Here is a 24,220-nt window from a genome sequence, read left to right as displayed (position 1 = left end):
TGTGTACTGCCAAGTCGAGACCAGAATTATTATCAGGGCTCTATGAGATTTCTGAATGCATAAAACTCATTATGTTTATATTTTCTCCTTTGTTTTTAATGTAACAGAATGGGACTGTGGCATTTTGTGTGCCAATGAAATTGTATTTGGTATCTAACAATCTCAGCCTCACATAGCTTTTTAAAATTATAGTGGAGGTTTATTGATGGCTTATTTTGTGGTCCTGGTATTAAAGCACTTGTAAGCTCTCATTTCGAACAGTTTTTCTTAGTAATGTCAAACCAGCACTAGATGTGTTTTAGGCATCAGCCAAGATGTACCCAAGGGGTGCAATTATCACTTACTGCATTAAAGCAAAAAGAGGAGGTGTTGTACTGAAAATATCCTGACATAAACAAAGAATCTAGAAGAAGCATTGTTTTAAGTTTACCTTTATTTTCACAGAGATACTCACTGAACAATATAATGCATTTTTCTACACAGGATTTATTCTTTTCTATTTGGAGAGACGACTAGTGGGTGCAAGACGATTGAGACAAGAGGGATTTAAAAAGTTGGACGATTTGAGGTATCTGCCTTTAACAAATAACTTCCAATAAAACCATAGGGCTGAATGGCAGTCATTGCCATGAGGCTCTTGCCAGCTGCAGTGGTAGCTCTCCATGAGCTCCGCGTATGTGGAACTTCAGCCCACATGGCACTGATTAAATTATTGGAGTCTAAAAAGAAATAGCAGAGACAAGATGATGAAGGAAAAGCAGCTGAGGCATTAGCGTTCACTGACAGTGCCTTTGTACACCAGAAACCACTATAAATTTTCTGATCACTGATTTCCATAGCTTCTTCAATTAAGTTATTCTGTAAATTACTATACAGTTCCTTGCTGAGAAGAATCCAGGACATGAGGGAACCATGGCACTTCTGGTTGTTATCTTCTCTAACGTATCCTCACTGCAGCTAATCACAAGACTTTCTATCTACCTTACGCTCCGAAGAACAGACTTACCTACGAAGGACAAGGGCTTTAAATCAGTCAATGTAAGTATGCCATGAATAACTTCATTAGAAATGATGTATTCAGGCAGTGCAGTTTAGATAAGGCTCAGCCAGAAGGACTCTTGCTTGTAAAGCAGTCTCAGTACTGCCTTGCATGGTGAATCAAAGCCTTATGGGTTTTAGATCAGGCACAGATTTTCAATCAACAAATTGTTGACAGGTTAATGGATATCCCTTTTCCTTGACACTTTCCTTCACGTTAAGAGTTAGAGGAAAAAGTCCGGTAGGGATGAGTGTTTGTAGACTATTATTTTACAAAGGTAATATGGGCTACAAGTGCATTATATGAGTCAGTGCATTGAGACCTTGTTTTGGGTCCACTCTGCTCCCCACACCTCGGAAGTACTGTGAAACTACAGATAACACACTCTGAGAAAACAACATAGAAAGGTATCTAGTGAGTCAGGTTAGACAGAAGAAACTCAGTTTCTACAGTACGCCAAAGAGAAGGCTCAGGGGAGGCAAGATCATAGAATATAAATACCTTTGAAAGAAGGGGATTATTCGCATTAGCAGAATACAACAAAACAAAAAGTAGTGGCTTCAAACTAGTGAGCACAAAGTGCAGAGGAGTAATTAAGTCCTGGATGAAGCATGGTGTCAATGAAGAAGTGGCCAAGAGGGAAAAATGAGGTCAGAAGAAAAGACTTAAACTGATAGAGGAAGAGAGGATTACAAACATAATTAATTCAGTGTTTGGAAAACTGTGGGATTAGGAGTAGGCAAAAGCAATATCCTTCTACTGTCAGTAGAAGAGGTCTGGAGCCTGCTGCATGGTGCCTACCAAGGCAAGACATTCTTGTCTTCAGTGGTCTTCTCTGCACAGATAGTACGTGTGGAGGAAGAACCAAGCTACCAAAGCATGGCCATTGTGAGCCCACACACTGTGTTCAACTTACGTGCAGATCTGCACCCGGTGAGCTGCCCCAAAGGTGGAGAAGATTTATTGGTCTGATATGGCATCATGTTCACCCCAGGCAGATACCAGACCAGAAACCTCCCATTCTGATCTGTAAAGCAGAGATGTACAGGAAACTGATATTGGAGCTGTTTTGAAACTTTTGCTGGTACACAGAGGGTGCTGCACCTGGAGTAACAGTGGGAGAGGCTGGGATGCCAGCCTGCCAGAAGACCTTTTTGAGAAAAGGAATGGGTGACCTGACCCACCCAGCCACCAAAGGCAGAAACCCAAGGGCGAAGTAAGGGTGCTCTTGAAACATGGAGTGGGCAACTTCCAGACCAGTAAAGCAGCAGGAGTTGGGAGGAAGCCCTGGCCTGTATACTCATGGTATACTCATGGTATGCAACTTGCTCTCTCTCCGACTGATCTACAAATATAGTGTGTTGCTCAAGACCGGAGAAAAGACAAGTCACGAAAGACCACCTCCTCTTCCCAGGTCTTCCTAAGGCAGGGCAGCTGACGCTGGTAGCCAACAACACACTCAGGGTGTTTCAAATCCCAGGGTTCAGCTTTCGCAACGGATTTCTCCTCAATCTACTCACAACACGGGCTGCCCTTCCAGGAAGCTGTGATTGAGCTTTTCCCTTTAACTTTCCTATCCTTTGTGAGAGCTAAAGGGTTTTTTAAATTAAAATGTGCTATATAATAGTATTTGATTAACTAATGTTTTTAATGTCTTACACCGTTTTAAGATTAATTTTCATTATTTTCCTTTTATGGAGAACTCCAGATATGCTGAAAGGAAGGTCCATTTTAACGGAAGAAAGAAGCACATTTTGAAACAAGTAATGAAGACAGATAAATCACTGCATTTATAGACAAAGAAGGATTTCTATATTAGTTAGCAATACAGAGTCAGAAATGGTGGCTGCAACTGCTATATATCCATTCCTCCACTGAAGAAATGTCAAAACTGAAGATGAGTTCATTGTCAAAATAACTTTCAACTTAAAATAATTGTTTGTGCTTATTGGAAAAGATCTGTTGTCAAACAGCAAAAATATTTGGGAAAATCAGATGAATACGGGTTCACAGAAGACACTATACCTTTCAAATACACTTTTAAAATGGTCTTTTAGCTTAGGAATGTCTTCAATTAAGTCATTGTTTCTAAAACAGGCAAAACATTAAATTACCATACTCAAGAACTAATTCTAGAAAAGCAGTGCCTCATTAGTCTGTGTTTCAATCAAGAAAACAGAGGACAACCAGTTCTAGAAATAATATTGGGGTGTATGTCAGTAAAAATTAGCAGGATATTTTCTTTACAGTCTCAGTTGTTTTCAGATTAATTGGAATACGTAATGAAGATAATTACACTCTGATATTTTGGTGCATGTCTTAGTGTATCTTGGAAGGAGTCCAGTAAGTTCTCTGTCTATAACTGATTTGTCATTTTAAATTACTCCTTATGAACAATAAGCATGGAGTATTCATATAAATAATAAATGTCCCTTGATTTTTACATTTTTGAGCCCCCCACAAAGATGTCACTAAGAATAAGGTACTGAAAAAAAATCTCATGTGATTTACTGACAAGAAAATTTCTTTTTGAAGTTAAAAGGGAAAATTGGCCTGATATTCAACACGCCTGTGTATACTACAGCCCGTGCGTGTACAAGTCAAGTTATACAAATGGAAACATTTTGGGGATAAACAGCTCCTGCTATGCCAAGGAAGTAAGTAATCTTTTTTTTTTTTTTATAAAAAATTGTAGTGGAGCTTATAGAGAAGCGTGAGAAAAGCTGATTTTAAGGCTGAATGAAATGGGCGTAACCTGGTGGAGAGAATAATTCTTTACAGCCATATGGGTTTTCAAGTAGGATATAGGGTCCTTTCCACCCTACCCCTCTTAAAAAAAAAGATGCTGGATAATAGATGAAATTGAAGATTCAGCAGCTACCGCCATTGGATACATACTTAGGAAAGGAAAAGACTCTTGAAATCAATAGAAGTATTTCCACTGGTTTCAGCAAGCAACAAGTGAGGACTTGGAGGAAGCGCTGACAGCAGCACCAGGATGGTGGCAGGAGGGAGGAGATGAGAGGAGACAGGGATTTGGTGGGAGACCTCCTTGTAGTAACCATCAGCAGACTGTTGCTATTTTCCATCCCTGTAGGTGTTCCCACATCTCTTTCGCTTGGAGGAAGTTTTCCCTGCAACAGCAATACATAACATTCACGAGAGGCTGAAATGGGGTATGCATCAACCAGCACAGCTACAGACTGGGTGTTCTAAAGCTGGCATGGTCCATCCTGCTGCAGTAAGTGCCCCACCAGAGCAACACATGCTGTGAAATTAACCCTCTCAGTTCCCACCTTCATCCTGATGAGGCTTTCCAACACTGCTGCTGTTGGCATCGCTTCGTCCCCACAGACCACAGTCTAGGCTGCTCATGTGCCACACGTAGTGCTGTTCCCTGAAGAGCTGTCACCTCTCTCGAGGTGAGGGGACCATCTTTCACACTGTTCGCAGATCAGAAAGCACTCAGTATCACAGCAAGTGATCAGCAAGATTTTAATGGTATTTCCACTACAAGCAGATCCCAGCTTTACTCTGTGTCCCCCTTTCCTAACCTCACTGAGATGAATCTGGGTGCTGTGTTAACAGGTATAGACCTTCATTTCTCTGAGTCAAGCGAGTGCTGGGCAGCAAACAAACCACCCAAGCCCTTCTCCAAGGCAGACTGTGCCCACTGTGCCGAGGCACTTGCAGCATCCCAGCTCGACAGGCGCACTGCTGGGCTCAGACCCTGCTTAGGCTGCATTCTGCACTGCCCCACTGGCTCTGCCTACGGGCATGGTCACAGTAGACCACTTAGTTATTTCCTGAGTAAAGTTTAATTTTCATTGATTGACGTGATGTTTTGCAACTTTGGCTATAGTTATGCTAAACTTGGTATTTTTATAATACCTGTCCCACACATCTTTATGCAGATGATGAGTTGTACATATATACTTATGTCTGATAATAGTGATGGGCACTTTATCTTGTGATAATTTTTATCTTAAATTTTTTAGAAGTAGTATTCAGATAAATTGTAGAATTAAATTTTAGGAATGCACTAAAAGAGCTTGTTAAAATTAAGTTGTTTCTGCAGGTGAAATAAATAACCTTTTATCTGCTGTTAACACAGTGGAAAAAAATGTATTTAAACTAAGCTTTGTATTTAGAACTAGTTTCTTATACAGAAGAAAATTAATTGTAGTGAACTGACAAATTGTTTCTGGTCATCATGGGACTGATTTCCAAAGGTATTGGGTGCCTAATAAAGCAGTTCATTACCTTCTGGGATTTCAGAAATATCTCAGTAGGAAAGCTGCTTCGTCTCAATCAAAATCAGTGATGATAAGATGCTGTAGCACTTCTGAAAAGCACCATACGTGCAAGAAGATCTTTGCAAATACGTCCAGATATTCTTTAACTCTGAGAATCAGCCTATCTTTTTCTTGTCCGTTTAGCGTTTTGCTTGTAAATTGTAAGATAAACATTTTTCTGCTTTTTAAACTCTTTCTCTCAGCTTTAGATGTAAATAACACAAATGAAGAAAATATTTTGCTTGCACTTCATAACTGAAAATTCCATTGGAAATAATTCAGAAAAGCTTCTTCCATGGAGCAGAACCTGAAAAAGCTCTGAAGAAAAAAAAAATCCAAGACCCTCATGATCCATTGTGGAGACTCATGCAATGTGACGCATAATATTGGACAAAATAATTTAACTCATGTTTGCCATAGTGATACAGAAGATATTTTTCCCAATGGAAAAAAAAGTATTTTTGAACTCACTAATGTCTGAGAACAATCAGAGTAAATTTAGGCCTTAGAACAGGCTGTCATTGCCATGAATGTAAATAGTATTTTTAAGGACAAGTGCATTCATTTTAAATTGAGACTTCCAATTTAAACAAAAAGAGATGGCTTTTTTTTATGTTGGTAACCATGAACATGATGATTATGGGTTGTACCTTGAGATTAAAAAACTTATATATAATATCTACAAATATGAAATATACTCATTTCCACATTGTTCGAGTAGATGATGTTTTGTAGTTTTATGTATATGTATGGTGACAAGAGCACTAGTGTGGCAGCAGAAGCAATTATTACCTTAAGCGATGCAGGAACAACAGATACAGTGGCATAGGCAACTACAAAAAGAAGACAACCTCTCAGTGGCTAAAATGAGCGATTCCAAGGGAATATGTGTGTCCTGTTGACCTCAGTCCAACAAAAGCCACAGCTTGCCAGTAACTTAAGGGCACCTTAGGTAGAAACCATGGATGGTGGATCTAGGTCTTCTCCTGGCCCTAGGGTTTTGGGAAGACAGCAGGATGAGCAGAACGGGTGGACAATCCATGGCCCTCCAAAAGCTGGGCAGATCTTCAGCTCTTTTGGTCTCTGTCTGCTGGTGTGAATGTGGTGTTGATAAGGAAACTCACATACAGGCAGATCTCATTCAGTACGGCTGTGACTGCTCTGAAACAAAGTGAAAAATATTTGTTTCTTACAACCTTTCAGTGTGTGTTTCTATTGTCCCAATCTTGCTTTAAATCCTTGTCCAAGACTTTTATCACTTTCAATGAACAAATACTCATTATAAAGACCTTTCTCCCCATCCAAGTTCTAAATCAGAGAAGCAGCTACCATTTATAAGATTTCAATGTTGAGATATACAGGTAACCCAACATAATTTATATAATATGTTGGGACCGAACATAAGTGCTAATAAAGTAATGTGGATTCATTATAATGGCTCAGAGAAACAATATTACATTATAAATTCCAGGTAATATGTTTCTGTTCAGGATGGATGTGGGTCTTGCTAAGAAAAATAGGTATCTTTAAAAGCTGTTCCTTTGGGCTAAAAAAGCTGCTTGAATTCTTGAAGATAAAGATTACTGCAGTACAGTGTGAGGACCTCTAAAAGGTTTAAAACTGAAAAGAAAAGGGCAGGGAGATTTTTCTTTTAATATGCAAGTGACTTTCTTGTTATCCTATCACAAGAACAATGTTACCATCTAATTTTGGGGTTGCCCATTGGTGTTAGAGATCTGGGGAATTCAAGTGTGTAATAACACAGATAAAATTTAGGACAGGTCAGATAGCAGCTTTATTAACCATGATCACAGGGAGACAACATTTGAACAGTATTGCCTCGGCTCGCCCTGTGCTGTGTTAAGTGATTGCAGAGACTAAGCCTGCAGGTTTCAGCAAAGAAAAACATAGAGAGGTGAAGAAAATCCAATCATTTTGATGTTAACAAAGCCAGGTGTCCATCCCTGGCAGGATGGATTCCTTCAGTAGCTTGCTAGGTGCCACAGTTCTAAGAGAGAATCACACAGTCAATAAGGTGAGGATGCGTAGGGATGGCTCTTGGCGGAACCTGAAGGAGGCGGCACACCCCATATTGCCATCAGCCAGTGATGGGGAGGGGGAAACGATCACAGACTGCTAGCACTTAGTCAAAAGGACCCTTATTTCAGTTGGGACCAACTACTTAGCCAGACTTCTCAAACCTTAAATAATTTTACCACCACACTGGTAAAACATGCCTTGGGGTGTTGGGTCTTATAGTTTTGTCGTGCCCTGTCAATTTTGCTATTATCATAACAATCTGTCTTTTTTATTTCACCCTGACACATGCACTCAGGGAATGAATAAACTTATGGTCAAAATCTGTTTTCTGCAACGTGCTGGCGTAATCTTCCCAGTCTAAGTTCACCGGGTCATGCCTAACAAGTGAAATAAAAAAGGACTCCTCACTGCTGCTCTCCCTCATACCCTCCCAAATATATGCACTAACATTCTGATGATACCTCAGTATATAATAATGTGGTCTATGTTGTAGTTTCCAACTTTTACGGCCAGGTTTCCTAGCAGCAGGTTGTAATTGGAATCTGACTGTGAAATAAACAGGTACAAAATGACTGACAATTCCCGAAGATGTAAAATTACGCACATTTTAACCTCATGCTGTTAAAAGAGTTCCTGCATGGATCTGACAAAGTATTGTCTTTGCCTGAAGCTGAAGAAACACTTCAATGATGGGGCACTTTTTTTAAGCACATGCTACCAGAATGATAAGCTTTTAAAAAACGTTATCGCATTGTTGCACTTGGGATTTCTTTGAGCAAGTCAAAGAAACAGCATTTGTACTATAATCACACAATACTCCTCCTGTACTGTCTCCGTAGTTTATTTGCCCTTACTGGTACATATGGCTTTTTTTCATTTGATGGCACTACTCATGTTAATACAATATCACAGTCTGCATCTTTCTCACATCAAATTCACATAACTAAAACCAAACCAAACCAGTTCCTGTAAATATGCTGATTCTACAAGTCGATGTAATCAGCTAAACAAATAGCATATAACACTGTTTGTTCCAGAGAGATGAATAAACTTGAAAAATTCATTATATGCATTATTTACATTGTACATAAAACTAATTTCTATCTTTTATTTTATCCTCATAGACTTCCACGTTGGTCTTTGTACAAATACCACAGACTAGAGCTACTCAACCACTTTACCTCCATGTCCCATATAAAAAAATAAAACCTCCTGGGTGTCTCCCCAGGATCTCTTCTCCTAAGGAAGAGGTGACGGGATGAGAGGAAATGGCTTCAAGTTGTGCCAGGGGAGGTTTAAATTGAATATTAGAAAAAATTTCTTTACTGAATGAGTGATGAAACATTGCAACAGGCTGCCCAGGGAAGTGCTGGAGTCTCCTTCTCTGAAGGAAAGATAAAAAAATGTGTAGACATGGTACTTTGTGACACGGTTTAGTAGGTGTAGTGGTGGTGGGCTGACGGTTGAACTGGGTGAATCTCAGAGGTCTTTTACAACCTCAATGATTCTGTGTTTCTATGAAATAGGGGTAGAGGTGATTTACAACTTGCAATTTGAGAAAAGCAATTGCAGACTGAATGGCTAAGGCTCTCTGTAGTTAATGCTGCCAAACTCATCCCATTAGAAACCCTTCATTTCAGTCGTTCAAAACTCTTCCAGAATTTAACTGTTGGGGCTGAAATTTTCCATTTCTATTTTTCCAAAAAGAATGTCAGCATAAATTGCACAGTTGTTTCCAGTAATAAAGTCAGCAGAAAATATATTATTTGCCAATCATAGTTTTTAACAGTGATTACTACAACAATTTTGTCAATAATTTCTGGCAGTATGACAACTTGAGGCAAGGAAGTGAAATTTGGCATGGAATAGTCTTTGTGTGATGGATAAGCCTTTTGTTGTGCATCTATGTGTGTGTAGGGGTAAGATGCTCAAACATAGCCAAGTTATAAGTAATTGAGAAAAAATCTGATTGCATATGCTTAGTAGCTGGTGATAAATAGAGTTTCCAAGGATTCTGTCCATTCTAAGCCTATTTTCTTTCTGACTTCTGTTCTTCCCAGATGTGCTCGACCAGGAGTCACACATGAAACCAAGGTGGAAGTTACAGAAGGTGGCTGCACCATTCAGACCACTGCCTGTGGTAGGAAAGGGAAAGATAATGGTGGTCTTTCCAGTTCGTTTACCAAGCTAATCTCACAAAGCCATTCCTCCAAAACCATCCTTCCACAGCCACTGACAGCCCCCTAAATGAGTGCCCAGCTGAAGTGGGAGGCTGCGTTTGTCTTGCAGGAGCATGGGGCTCTCATATGACATCAGGAAGGGTTGGACTGTGAACAAATAAAGTCTGACGAAGAGTTGTCTATTGTTTTCTTACTCAGTGTCCAAGATTTGTAGTTAAAGTCATTATTCATATTCCTCTGTTTCAGTTTATTATCTGAAAAATGGGACTAATAGTACTCTTCATTGCAGCAAAGGGCTATGGCAATAAGTTCCTTACTGCTTGTGAAACAGCTGGGTATGCTGCCGATGAATGTGGAAGAAATGGTCACAAGGAAACAAACAATTCTGTATTACAGCAGGTTTGCATAACGTGAAATGAATAAGGCATTGGATGTTCAGTGAACACAAGAATAAAATAAAATACTGAGTTCATTAACAGGGCTTCAATATGAAGCATGTTTCCATGCCAGGTGTCTGACTTTAAAGGGTTTTGGCAGAAGAGGTTCATCAGTGAGGACAAAAATATTCTATGTGTTCTCCTAATTAAAGAGTGATCACAATGCATAAACCCAAAGGGAATCAGTTAAAATTGCACGGATTAGAGCCAAAAACCCCACAGAACTATATTTTACCGCTTGACTTTATTTCCTTTTAACTTTTTTTTTAATACATAATACTAACACATGCAAATAATAAAATTCAGGAAGGTTAAACTGAAAATTATAAACTTCTGGGTTTAAGTGCTTTTCCCTAAGAGCATCATTTAGACCACATGATTTTACAATATGGAAACACAATATAAGCAAGACCAAGACCTGATTTAATACCTAACAATATATTCTCGAAACCTAGAAGAGACAAGAACAAGATCAACCTCATAACTCCTACAGAAACCAGAGCTTTAATGTAAAGAAATGTAAACAAAACTCTGGATGACAGCAGTGACACGTTTTCCTTTTTTTTTCCCTGACACCTCTTTGTGGCTGATGTGATTTAGTACCGAAATACAATCCAATGACAAACAGTAAAAATCCCTCTTTGATGCAATTTCACAAAGCAGTCCTCTTCAACAGCAGGTTTTCCATGAACACAGAGTAACAGCTAAAAAAAGGTCAGGCTAAACCTTCAGTCAAGGCAGTCACTTTGGTTTAGAATCTCTCACCCAGTAGATAAGAGGGCCAAGGTACCAGGCTGGAGATCATCCATGCTGTTTAATTTTCCCCATGTCCCCCAGCCCTGCCTCCGCCACGCATCGTCCCCACTGCTGTCCCAGCAGACTCTGCATCCCTGGGCATCCCTGCCAGCCCTGCCTTGTGGCCTAGGGAATTGAGGCACACCTTCAACTTCACACCACTGCAACTGCACCACTTCAGAGAATTCCACCTCACAAGATTAAAGCAAGGGTCATGGGGATGCCACAGAGCACCTGGAAGAGATGCAGGGCCAAGGGCTGTGTAGGGGGCATGTGGGCAGCCTGTGTCTGACGGCCAAAGGGTCAAGGAGCCTCTACGGTCTTGCTTCATTTAGCAGTGCAGGGGTAGCTCAGGGGACCTGTCCTATCTGAGGGATCAGACTGCTCTGGTGAAGGCCTCCTAACTCCTCTCTTCCAGTTCATGCCTCTTACTGGGCAAGCTGGCACTCCTGGAACCTCAGTTCCTCAGCTCAAACCATTATCAATTCATTAGGGGCACAAGTACTGAAGGTTTTCATCCTTCCTGTCACCACAGCCTTCAACAAAAAGATTTCTGGAAGCTTCCCCTCTGTCCTTTGTGTCCTTCGTGATCAGAAGATTCTGGGTACTATGCATCCCTGCATGCCTAGCGTTGAAGGGCCTCAACTTGGAATAAGGATTTGAAGCCCTTGCTTAATAAATTAATCCTCTGACTTACAATAAGAAGATTTCAAATACTCCTACTAGACTTTTTTTGAAAAATGTCCTTATCATACGTTAGCATAAAATTATAAATATGTTCTGTACTATGCGAACGACATTCATGCACCGCACTGCACTCTGGACAGTGACTTATGCATCTCATATACCCTTCTGCCACTTGTGTTTTAAGCTGCATCTGCAAGATAACCCGGCTATCTCAAAAGCTGTGATATAGTTTGGACTTGCCAGTAGAGTTAAGAGCTATTTGTAATCATGAGGAAAATTAAGCTACCTCACATTTCTGACTTCAATAAAGCAAATGAGTACTAACCATCACAGTACATTTTGTCATTACTTAGATTTTTTTCCAGGATACCTGAAGAACTTTTTGGAAATTAAATTTGCTATCATGATTGATTTTAATGCATCAGTCGTGTATTTATCTTCCTCTTCCAAATTACACAGAAACGTACTGGATGAGAAGAAGAAACGTGCTTTTAATTTTAAAGTTGTAATGCATTAATATTTTTAAATGACCAATACAATAAAATATTTCTGATTATTTTCAGGTTAAACATATGCAATACATTTCCAGTAAAAGTGCTACATTTCTTAAGCATAGCAGGTCACTGAATAGATGGCATTACTGCAAGGCCATCAGATCGATTACTGGTGGCCCAGTCCTGCAAGGTACTAAACAATTTCATCCTTCATTCCAATAGCAGCCCAAAAATGTTTATTATCCCTTAGGAATAAGCAGACAAAAGAGCCCACTCTAAATTAGTTGAGAAACAGCTTCATGCAAAATTTTACATTTGCTTTTAATGAGACAAGTTCTTTCCAACAGAATAGTCCAGCTACATCGACAGAACGTTTGGACCACTGATTTCAGAATTTCCTTCAGTTTCTGCAAGCTCTCCCATACAGAGGTAAACTGACTTGCTGTATGTACTGTCCAATTTTGTTTCTGAAGTTTCTGTTAGAGTGCTTACAAAGTCTGTTCCAAGTATATTATCCACAAGTAACCAATGTAACTTTGTTCTATATATATTCACTGAAATATTGATCAATGAAGCAAATAGAATTGCCGATCATAACATGCAAGTGATCCACTAAGCAAAAGATCTGTTATAATAAAGTTCTTAGTAGAACACTAACGGAAAAATCCATTACACTACACATGAATATTGCAAAGGCATTCCCCCCTTTCTCTTTCTTTTTCCCATTTTCACTTCCCCACTCCAGTTGAAAAGTGGGGTTTTTTTCAGAAGCTTGTTTACGTACCTAATCAGCAGGAGTTATCCGAGCTTCAGGAGTGAGTGCCTCTGCTTCCTCTATCCTACACCAGACAAAGTTTGAACAACTGACTTTGCTGAAATAGCGATGATCATCACAGGCTCCCTCTCACCTTCTGGGTTTACCCAGCAGGCAGTGTTGGATTGACTAATCTGTACGAGCAGCACGTGCTGAAAAAGTTATCACTCAGGCTAGAGAGGAGATTTTTGCATCAGAAAAGATAAGCCAAATACTTTTGTCAAAAAGTTCACCAGGTTCAATGGTGCTGGACTTTATTAGAGCAAAAGATGCCGAATGTCACAGGAGAGAAGAATGCCCTTCCATTTCTCCCTTGCACAAACAAGATTTCTGAAATTCTTTGAGCATTTGCTTTGTTTGAAGCATGATTTTCAAATGAAAACTGGCTTTTGTGCTTTGCAGATATTTTTAAAAACTAAAACTCAATAAATTTTGGCATGTTGAGCAGTTGGCATTTCAGCAGTCATGTTCCGAGCCACCAGAAGCACACTTTAGTACAGGTCTTACAGGTGTTAGGTACAACATCTTACTTCGTTCTGGTTTACAACTATACTCTTTTTTTAAGAGATACATCAACAGTTTTTACTTTAAAAAATGTATTTGAAAAAAAATCAAGACAACAAAACTAAATCCAATCTAAACTTTTTAATCCAAATGTCTTCTTTAGAGTCCATTTAGTACAAAGATTCAAACCATGTATTTACTCCCTTCTATTTCTTTCTTAAGATTCTTCAACAATCAAGAATACTTGTTCACCCAAGAAACAAAAATTACGAGGTCACTGATGCTCTGTTTGCTTGTCGTTGGTAGTTTTTTTTCAACTCAGTTATCAGAGACAGGTATTCAATATGAGAGGGTAAATTAAATGTCAAGTCTGACTCGCACAAAGTAGACGGGCTGTCTGTTTTACAGCCCTCATACTTCACACGAGATGAAGAATACAGCCTAGCTAGGGGTGGGGAAAGAGGATTACTCCTGCAGTACCTATTCACACACTCTGCAAACCTACCATCTGCCATGAATAAAAGGTGGGATGAGCTGCAGCATTTCACAAGCAGAGAAGGAAAAAATGCGTTGTAACCTAATGACTGTAATCACTGTAATTACCCAGCTCTGTAGCAGCACCATGAAAGTGGTCAATAAATTCCTCTAGCTGTTGAAGAGCACAGGTTACTCACGGATAGAGGGAAGGACGGAACAAGTTGTGCCATCTGCTTTGCCTCTTGCTCAGGGCTGTACCTGCCCAACACCGTACTGGGAACTCGCAGCTCAGAGATCAAATGTTCCCTAATGCAAAACCTGCAGCTCCCACAGACGCAAGCTGCTCTGCTCCAATGGCCAAGACATGAATGAGAATGAGTCTGTTATGGATCCAGAGGTAATTGCCAACACTCAGCTGCCATTCCCAGAATTTCTGTTACAATATAATGTGTAATTTCCATTTACAGTGACATCCTGGTTCAAATAATTTCAGAAGCTTTTTGTTTGCTGGAGTATACACCTTTACTCAATCAGAAGACAGCTAATTTCTTCGCTGGGCTAATTAGGTCAGAGCAAAACACCAACATGTTTACGCTCGTTCTTGTCAGTCAGTTTGAGAAAGTGGTTCTCTCTGAGTGACCCTGTCACCTTGTTTCTGATGTTTTGCTGTGGACTACCTGAAGATCAGTTCCTAAATTTCGCTGGAGTTGTGCATGTTGCTATTTGCAGGCAGTGCAAATATAGTCCACACAGGGGCGGGGTATTGTTCACAGCAGCCTGTGTATACCCAAACTGCAGAGTAAGCTATAATCGTATCGGTAGCTGGTATCTATTCATACTACACATGCCTGTGGTTACATGTGTTGACTTGCAGCCTGAGTCACATAATTACAGCTTACATCCACGTTTCACTATCATATAAGCATGGCACAACAGGAGTGGGAAGGATATATAAATATACATACATAGAAACAACTCCAAATCAATTTTATGGAAGCAACTGTATCATAGTTGCCCATCATAGCTGAGGTGTTGTCTTCACGCCCCAGGAGGTCCTATCAGTGGTGTAATATTAAGACTGAAAATGAAATTGTCCTTGGAACAATGGAGTTAGTGACCTTTTACAGCTGGAGTGATGAATTCAAAATTTGGCTTAGCAATCAGCATAGACAGATAAAAAAGAAGAAATTACAAAAGTTATGAGTAAAGATAAAAGCCTTTACTGGCATCAGAGCCGTCTGACCACATTTCTCCCAGCCACAGCTTTTGGTTGTGCTTTGGCATTCTCCCACACTTCCTCGTAATATCAGAGCTTACATTAATAAACTCATTTTTACCACTTAACAGGACAGAATTAACAGCAGAGAAATGCAATCCCGTTGCATTCTGCAGGGCTGAATGTTCTCCCGCAAGAAGAGACCAAATTTTTTAGCCAACCAAGACACCGACAGCAGCTTTTTCTCCCCACCAAGACCTGGCCAGCAGAGCCAGCCACTCTGGTGCAGTTCTACGTGGAGATGCAGCATTACTCAGCAGAAGAGTTTCACAATGAAAATAGCAACATCTGTGTCTCAGAAGTGGAAGCCTGGATGGGTCTACAGGGGCAATAACAACTCTAGAACATGGAAAGCGATGGGGAAACAATGCAACGTTCTCTGCCCTGCATAGGTCTGGTGGGGGAGAGAGAAGGGTTGGGTTTGCTTTTTATGAGACAGGTGAAGGTAGGAAGATCAGATAGGTAGGAAAAGCAGGAATTTCAAGGGTTAAATTGTCTTCAAAACAAGTTATCCACTGAGATGAAAGAAGCAGTTCACTGTGGCCCAGTGGCTGCACACTCAGGCTTCCCCTCCACCAGGGATTTTTACTATCGCCACCATCTCGAGCTCAGTATAACTTTAAAAGAACACAGCTGCATGCATGAGTAGTGTTTGCATGAGGTGTACAGCCCTATTTATTCCAGAAGTCACATATCTACCAGACATTTTGCACTTTGGCTTCTATAAAAAACTTCTCTCGAATGGTTTGTATGCAGGGACCAAAAAGTAACCTTGAGAGAAAGTGGCAGATTCACAAGATTTGAAGCACCCGAAGGCTTCTTAAACAGTGAATGAATCCAAGGGGATACATCTGCTGCCCTGAAAATGTGGGGCTCTGTCCCTGCCTTTCACTGCTTGTAAAACAGGAGCTGATCTTAGCAAAACAGTTCGGGATATTGATAAGCAGATGCTGTAACCAAGGTATCAAATTCCCATTTGAGGGAGAAAAACACCACCACAAAAAAAAACACCAGGAAAAGCTATCGAAATGCCTATGTTTACTAGGAAGATTTCTGTGCACGCTCTTGTTATATTGTCTACACACAGCCACCTTTTATGCTGCCTGCTGACAGCATTTGATGCGTTTTTTCCACCTCTGCTTATTTTTAGTTGCCATAGGAACTTTCTTGTTTCCTGTCAGCTGATGTCATTATTTAATACTATTAATTGTATGAAAGAGTGATGATACCGGTACTGTAGGTGCTGAAAAAGAGCTTTAGGAAGGCAGAACACACATTACAAACATTTCAATCTACTCAGCTTTTATTCATTTATTTTTATCAATATTTAATTCAAAAAGCCAGATACTGTAATAACAGCTGTTACCACATCAGTGGAATCCAGAGAAGATCCTCTCCAGTCTTTTCTTCTTGTTTGGTGTAAGTTTCCCTCCCACTACTGCAAATATACTCGTTTGAAATAGTATATTATAATTTCATTCTTTCTCATTCCTCACACATCTATTTAAAAAAAATATATAAGAAAATTAAAAACTGCTGTTAAGATGAATGGGAATGAAAAGAAAATTTTCTAGCATATAAAGAAATACAGTCTGGAAAAATATTGGAATCCGAGAGGGTGGGTATTTGTCAAAGAACAATTTTTCTTCTCTTACCTATAAGTTATTTTGCAAAAGATTATTTTTCTATTAAATCTCTTGTGTGAACAGAAAGCAATAAAGAATGGCCAGAATTGACTGAGAACTATAACAGCTTAATCTGGTGCTTCATTTACACACAATTTTAAAATTTCCACAGTTTTTCCCATGAACTGCTCACATATTTAGAGAAAACACCTGATCAACATATAAATTTGCATTTGAACTAGTAATATATGGAATGCCAATGCAAGCTTATTCCTGTCCTTCTCTGGAAAAATGTAGTAAAATAGCATTAAAGTACACAAATTCAAACCTTGCTACAAAAACATATTCCTTTTTCCATTTCACATCAATGCTTTTCTTAAAATGGAGGGAAATGGGTAGCTTGCAATATAGAAACTGGCAAATAAACTAACATTTATACCTTCTGAAAATAATTCCACTGGTTTGACTTGAATTATGCAAACTTCATCTAAGGTTTTATTCAAAGCATCCTGAAGACAACTTGAATCTCCTCACTGACTTCAAGGGCTGCGGGATTAGTCTCACTGAGCGGGATAACGGGCCTATTAACATGCTTGCCAGGGTGCTAGGAGGATAATATTCTGCTTGGGAATGTTCCCAAAGCATATGGTGTGTGCTCTAGCTGAGACAAGCCCTGTCAAGTGTTTTAGTTGCTATAACTCAATAGGCGTCTGAGGCAAATGCATTTCAACCCAGTCCTGGAAGCCCCTCCACAGAGAGTCCTTTCTGCAGAAGTCTTTCCCAGCCACCCCAGCCCAGCCTTGACATCAGCAGAACCATCGTCACCTTGACTTGGTTCAATGGTGGGGATACATCCAAGGACAAGCCATCCTGCAAAAAATAATACTGATTTTGTTTAGGCCCAGTAAATTAAAGCAGAATATTTGTTCAACACATGCTTTTATTATTTCAGAGAAAGCAAGATGTATTAAATGTCTGTCTTTTCATCTCAGTAGGAAGAACTGAAAGTTTTGGAAAGTGGATACATATTCTTTTAAACAATTTGTTCTTTCACAAATGGTTTTAAAAAGCAACTTCTTTGGAAATGGAAGTGTAGATGCACATGAAAGTAGGGTGTTTTTTTATTAGAGAGAGTCATAGAGAAGATAATTATGCTGATTACTTCACTGTAGGACTGCTTGAGAGAATCAAAGATTTTGAGTATTATTTTATATATCTCAAAATTGAAACCTAAAACTGACTGCAGAAAAAAAATCTTAACTAAAATTTGCCCATAAAGCCTTTTCCCAAAATGAGTCTCCCAGTTAAACCAGAAGTCAAATAGTTACTGTTTTGATAAAGTAAGTTATTGCCCCAACAACTGGTAATTTTTCTTTCTTTTCAGGAATACGCTACCAGACTGATCTATACTGAAATACAGCAGTTACCACTCTGTAAGTTCAGCCACGCTGAGATGAAAAATAATCCCCAGTTCAATGTCACTAATGTGCAGCAGCATTTATAACATTACATTAAATCTGAAGGAAACTGCAAAGGTATCCAGCCCACCTGGAAATACCACGGCACAAGACTTGGGAAGAAGTAACTCAGACAGGCAAATCACCTGCAAATTGCCTTCAACTGAAGTGGACGTTGAGTTTCCATACCCCTTCCATAGGACCAACTGGGTCCGCCAGCACAGAGAGGGAAAACTAGGAGGCTGTGGGACAGAGGCTGCCTGGGCTGGGCTGTGCCCCATTGGGGCAACCTGGGTGGCCCCTGGGTCAGAATGCAACAGGGCCACCCAAGAGAATACCGTGGGATAGGATCAGCTTCGCTGGGGGAGCCCACGCCAGCCACATCACCCTGGGATGGAGGGGAAGACAGCAGGTCAAAGTCAGGTTCACTGCGTGACAGCAGTGGGAGAAAGGCGAGCTAGCCAAAACACCCCATGAAGTCAAAGTCCATGAAGACCAAGATCACTTCTAGAAACAAAACCAGAGTATCGCTCTTCCCCCTTTTTACCTCTCTGCAGAGGCAATGGGAAGGGACTGAGCTATCGCTTGCCTTACTGGGGCTCGATTTCTCTGCGGAGCAAATGCTGACCCAGCAGTAACTATGTAAGATTCAACAAAGGATGAAGTGACTTAGGAGAACCATACCAATAAGACTGAGATGCTAATAACATTACAGGGACATCTGAGGATACTGTTGTACTTACCAGAGTACAAGAATCAACATCATCCTCTCTAAGTTATACAAATGAAAGAAGGTGATTTAGTGTCCATCTGTTTTTGTTCAAGACATAGTAAATAATTGTTCCTCAAATGTCCACCAAAAGCCTTTGATTACTTTGAGTTGCCAGACAACAGGATTTTTCCTAGCCTACAACTATCACCTTCCATGTCATCTGAGATCAAAATAAGGCATTCCCACTTTTTTATACCTCTTTCACTAAGGCAGTATGATTGCATGTTTATACAACATGGATATTAGTTCAGCACAGGGAATAAAAAATTAATAGGCACTGTCCAGCAGAGGGAGCACAAAAACCCTTCAGCCGTAAGGTGAAGAACTTTTATTTATTAAAATCCACAATATCTGGCAATCTGAGTTAACTGTTTTAGCATATGGCACGGAAAAGACAGAATTTAAATAAACATAGAGATGGGAGAGAGGAAAATCAAACAAATACAAATAAACAAATAATCAATTTCCTGTTTTAATCCATAATAAGGCAGACGTAACTTAGCTGCTGGAAAAATTAAGGTTTAATAAGAAGAAATCAAGGATGATCTTTGTAAGAGTAATAACATTTATTTTAAAATGCTGATTTTAATTTAAATAGAACTGGCTGCTCTGGCTGAAAGACTTGAGTGCTGCTTTCAGTTTGACTGTGCCACTTCCTCTTGTTGTTAATGAAGTCATACATCACAGAAATGACTGATGCATCCATGTGGTTTATGTGTAATTTTTAGAGTACAGTATGACAGAAATCTTACTAGATATGTTCTCTCTTCTGTAACTGTTAAACCTTTTAATCTAATAATGCTCAAATAATTGTGAATTAAAATCAAGAAACTAGAGCATATACCTGTTTTATAAGAAACAATCACAAACCAGAGGAAGAATTAATCACATTTTGATGTGACTTACATGAACTACAGCAATTAAAGAAACAATGTAATAGTTCAAAATTGTTGCCATCTTAAATGCAAACGTTTCTCAGGGTACGTTTCATTAATATATTTATACCACGAGACTTTTTAATTAGGACATCTAAATTCTAAGCTCTGCCACTGACTGTTATTTGACCTTTGGCAATTCACAGTCTTTCTAAGAGAGTTTCTGTTATCTTTGTAATGAAAATCATATTGATTTCACAGCTGGGTAGAGTGTAACAGCAGCTTTGCCTGCTGGTAGAAAGTGGTTGAAATAAAAACATAATTTTAAAAGGAAAGAGAGAAGAAAGAACTGGACGTTCAGATCAGAAATGCTAACTATAGCTAACTTGAGGTAAAACATATTCAATTTAACTCTTGTGTGTTTTTCAAAGACAAAGTCAAGTGTGATGAAGACTTATTAGTACTTTTTCTGTTAAGCAAACAATTTTTTCTCTACAAACTGGCAGTAAGATTAGCAACTGCAACAAAACAGCTATACTGCTAAATATTGAAGATGTTGCCATCCCGCAGACTGCTCACTTATTTGTATAATGTCCTAAGGAAATGAGGTTTATACAGGCTCATTATCCATTCACCCAACTATTACCCTGCTTTCCCAGATAATTTTTCAACCTCTTGGACAATTTCAATCAAATGTAGCAGAATAGCGGAAATCAGACAGATACTAAAGACCTTTGACCACCAGATTAAACTGAGATTGGATGAAGTTTAATGGACACTTACTACCTTTCCTAGTCTTGGATGTGACTAGTACTACTAAAAACCACTTCAAAAGCAGACTCAAAGCAAAGCATTGCTAATGGTTTCTTATCTCTATTGCAGATGCGGCATCTTTGCCTTGGCAGAACAAGCTGATTCACAGAAAGTAAAAATGTCATCTTGTGAAAAGATCTGAAGAATCACTTCTCAAGTGTATCGGAAATCAAACTGTAATATATATATATATATATATATATATATTAGCTTATATATATGTGTGTATTCCACAGCACTTCCAGAATGTTATTTATTAGTCAAACATAAATTCATTTATTTTTACATAATTCTATATTAGTAATGTCTTAAGGTCACAACAAACTTATTAAATTATTTTAGAATTATTACTTCACTAAGGTTACTAAAATTGTAGTCAAAAAGCCTAATTTAAAGAATGTCTTACAGAAAGTTTCTGTTTAGCACCAAAACAGTCTCATGATCCTTTATATATATATATATATATATATATATATATACACCTATATATATACAACCAACCAATTAACTTTCAGAAGGTTTTATTGTCTTCTTTCCAATTATACCAATATAAATACCTTTTGCTAGGCCAAGACGATGCTCATTACCTCATGAAAATCAACAAATTGTCTAGTACAGGCAGTCTTCTTAAAAGTCACGATCATTTTCATATACACGACGGCTGCTATCAAAACCTGCTGTGTGGTATGAACAGGTATGAATAGTGACAAATAAGCAGATGAGACAAAAAATTAATTAACTTCAGGTACACATGGCAGTATATACACATGCAGATAAACCTATGTGTGAGAAGACACCTGATGTGAAATATCCATGAGGTGAACCCTGTGTAAGAAGGAGCCTTAAAAGGTGGGTGACCTGAAAGTATTCGGGATTCAGCAGTTCCACTGCCCACAAATGATCTGTTCAGTCTAACACAAAGTCCCCAAGAACTCTGGGAGTCAGGTGGAAAATAAATCCCAAGCTGAAGGAAACTCTGAAATCCACAAATTTTATAAAATTTATGAAGTCCTGAATACTCCTGAGGACATGCACAGTGAATAAGCAACTGGAATCCAAACCACCTCTTTCATGTCCTGCACATCAATCATAGAATCATAGAATCATAGAATCATAGAATAGGATGGGTTAGAAGGGACATTAAGATCATCTAGTTCCAACCCCCTTGCCATGGGCAGGGACATCCCCCTCGATCACGCTGCTCAAGGCCCCATCCAACCTGACCTTGAACACCTCCAAGGATGAGGCATCCACAGCTTCCTGGGCAACCTGTGCCAGAGCCTCACCACTCTCACGGTGAAGAAATTCTTCTTTATATCTAGCCTTAATCTGCCCCTCTCCAGCTTATACCCATTGCCCCTAGTCCTATCATTACAGGCCTTTGTGAACAGTCCCTCCCCAGCTTTCTGGGGAAAAGATAAGAACCTTCTCTTCTACAGGCTGAACAAGCCCAACTCTCTCAGCCTGTCCTCATATGGAGGTCCTCCAGCCCTCTGATCATCTTTGTAGCCCTCCTCTGGACCCATTCCAACAGCTCTATATCCTTCTTATGTTGAGGATTCCAGAACTGGACACAATACTCCAGGTGGGGTCTCACAAGAGAGGACTAGAGGGGCAGAATCGCCTCCCTTGTCCTGCTGGCCACGCTTCTTTTGATGCAGCCAAAAGCAAGCAAGACCAGGATTGGTCAAGGAAGACCAGGACTGGTATAGCCTTGCCCCATCACCATGAATAAGAACTGCACCAATACAGTTCACTAAGGATGTCTTACAGATATTTGTGCAGGGGCAACTGGGCTTGCAGCAGCACAGGATTCCACCCTTGGAACAGCTGGGCAAAACCACAGCAAAATCCAACCCACAGTTTTGGGAAAGGCCTATGCTGGTTTTGGAAATTTGTCACTTTAACGTTCACAGCTCTAGGATTTACTGCGATACAAACACATTGGTGATAACGCACATTAGATTATAAACATCTGGGTTTAAATTTCAGCCATTTTAAACATCCAGTCTAAGAATTATTAATCTCAGAATCAAGACTAGATTTAAATTTAAAGTTTTTACTCCATTTACCTATGGAGAATTAAGCCATTTAATCAAATTTTCTCTAAAATTTGCTTCATACTTCTAGGTCTCATTAAGGTTCATACCAATATGTATCTCACATAATCATTCCAAGAGTTCCCGTTGCACACCACAGTATATTAAAGTGGTATTTTAGAAACGCAGTTTTGTGTTACTATATAGTAAATGCTGGTAGAGTCTCAGGGACAGAATTAAGCCCACGCATGCACTGGAAAAGTCTTCCTACATAGCTACATTATTGGAGGCACATATGTGGGGTAGGTACATCACAAGCCCTAGCGGACATACCGTGATGACACAACCGTCTCTGTGAGTAGGGGGTGTGAGGCAGTTTTGTCGAATTTATGCCACTTTGAGAGGTGGTGCAATTTCCTCTGAGACGTACTGTCTTCCTCCCACAGCAAGCGCCACGCCTCCACCAGGAGTCTCAGCTGACGCAGCTGCTCCAGCACTGTGACACCCACAGCTACGGGGGAGAGGGCACACCAGCACTAATCCTTACATCCCAGCCCTCACTTCCCGGAGTTCCCTCGGTTCTGCTCTTCCGATCCATCAGGTATCACACCGATTTCCCCTTTTACCATGGCATCAGCAGTATTTTCTCTTGCAGAAGAGATATGTCATATCAGCATAAAGGAATTTAATAGTAAAAACAGACCATGAAACTGCCTTTCTGAATTCCAGCAGGTAAAGCAACAGTCATTTAAAAATTTCTGCTATTTAGGAATGTCTGTTTAGCTGCTGTCAAGGTATTTATTCAACTATAAAAGGTTTCATTACTTGCTAGGATATACTAATACTACTAGACTCCAGTGAAACATCAATCTTTTTTTGTGGTAAGCACTCTTACCATAAAGCTCTTGGGTACGAATTTTTTTTTACTGAATGCAAAAATTCACATGAAACTGCTCTGTAAAACATAGTCTAAAGAAAAAACAAACCAACCTTCTTAGGAACAGATGAAGAGAAAAAAAAAATTACCCACAGACCATTATGGACTATTAAGGATGCACCAAACTGATACTGGTTTATCTAGGTTAATGGCTATCATGAACCATCCGTTGCTATGAAACTTTTTAAAATCCATTGTGTCTATTGAATGTAAGGAAATGTACCTGTAAAACCACTTTGAACATGTGCCTGATCTCCATTAGAGAACATGAATGCCCAGAACAGAGCACTGATTTCATAAATGTAACAAAAATCTCTGAAGATTTTTTTTTCTTCTTGCAACTATCTATTTCCTTTTGAGCTTGTCAATTAAAAAAATTGACAGTTTATTAAACTGGTTTTAATTTTAATGTGTTTTTCATATGAACACATGTTCTTAGGAGTCAGAGCCATGAAGAATTTAAGCATGTCAATGAGTTGCTGAATGGAGCAGAGATTCCCAGTGGGCTGGGACACTGTTTATCCTTTTTATACGGACGAATGTGAACTTTTATCTTGTTAACACTTGGTGTTCTAGTATGTTCCAGAAATTTGCTGTGGCTCACAATTTGAAAAACACTAGTGGCAAGGCCCTATTGAGACTGCTCTAATCAACTGACTTCAAG

General features: G+C 39.5%; 1 long non-coding RNA gene across 9 annotated transcripts in view; it reads right to left on the bottom strand.

Moving 5' to 3' along the window:
* The window catches only part of LOC128850496 (uncharacterized), a 57,932-nt gene that overhangs the window by 7,281 nt on the left and 26,431 nt on the right, over positions 1 to 24,220 (bottom strand). For 3 of the 9 annotated variants that reach the window (XR_008447910.1, XR_008447919.1, XR_008447920.1), the window contains one exon: positions 4,279 to 6,495. This is a non-coding gene — a long non-coding RNA (uncharacterized LOC128850496). Of the gene's footprint in view, positions 1 to 3,937; positions 6,496 to 24,220 lie in introns of those variants that run through there. The other 6 variants (XR_008447911.1, XR_008447921.1, XR_008447913.1 and 3 more) reach the window with 6 other exon arrangements.

This window comes from Cuculus canorus, chromosome 1 (assembly GCF_017976375.1).
Source record: "Cuculus canorus isolate bCucCan1 chromosome 1, bCucCan1.pri, whole genome shotgun sequence".
In the NCBI taxonomy this organism is placed as follows: domain Eukaryota; kingdom Metazoa; phylum Chordata; class Aves; order Cuculiformes; family Cuculidae; genus Cuculus; species Cuculus canorus.
Note: the sequence above shows the minus strand (reverse complement) of the source record. Positions and strands in the feature narration are given on the sequence as shown.